This window comes from Choristoneura fumiferana, chromosome 3 (genome assembly GCF_025370935.1).
Source record: "Choristoneura fumiferana chromosome 3, NRCan_CFum_1, whole genome shotgun sequence".
Taxonomy (NCBI): domain Eukaryota; kingdom Metazoa; phylum Arthropoda; class Insecta; order Lepidoptera; family Tortricidae; genus Choristoneura; species Choristoneura fumiferana.
Window position 1 is genome coordinate 13,576,872 of NC_133474.1, and position 354 is coordinate 13,577,225.

Here is a 354-nt window from a genome sequence, read left to right on the forward strand (position 1 = left end):
TGAGCAAAGGAAAATAGATCTTAAGGTGACGAACTTTTTTTTACTTCGACTGTACAAATAAAATGATCGAATGATGACCGGATGGCCAAGTGGTTAGAGAACCTGACTATGAAGTTTGAGGTCCCGGGTTCGATTCTCGGCCGGGGCAGATATTTGTATGAATAATACTTAGGAATAATACGAATGTTTGCTCTCGTGTCTTGGATGTTTAATATTTAATTCAGTATGTACTTATCTATACAAGTATGTTTATCCGTTGCCTAATATCCATAGCACAAGCTTTGTTTAGTTTGAGACTAGGTCAATTATTGGTGTCAAGTGTCCCATGATATTTATTTATTTTTCTCACAGATC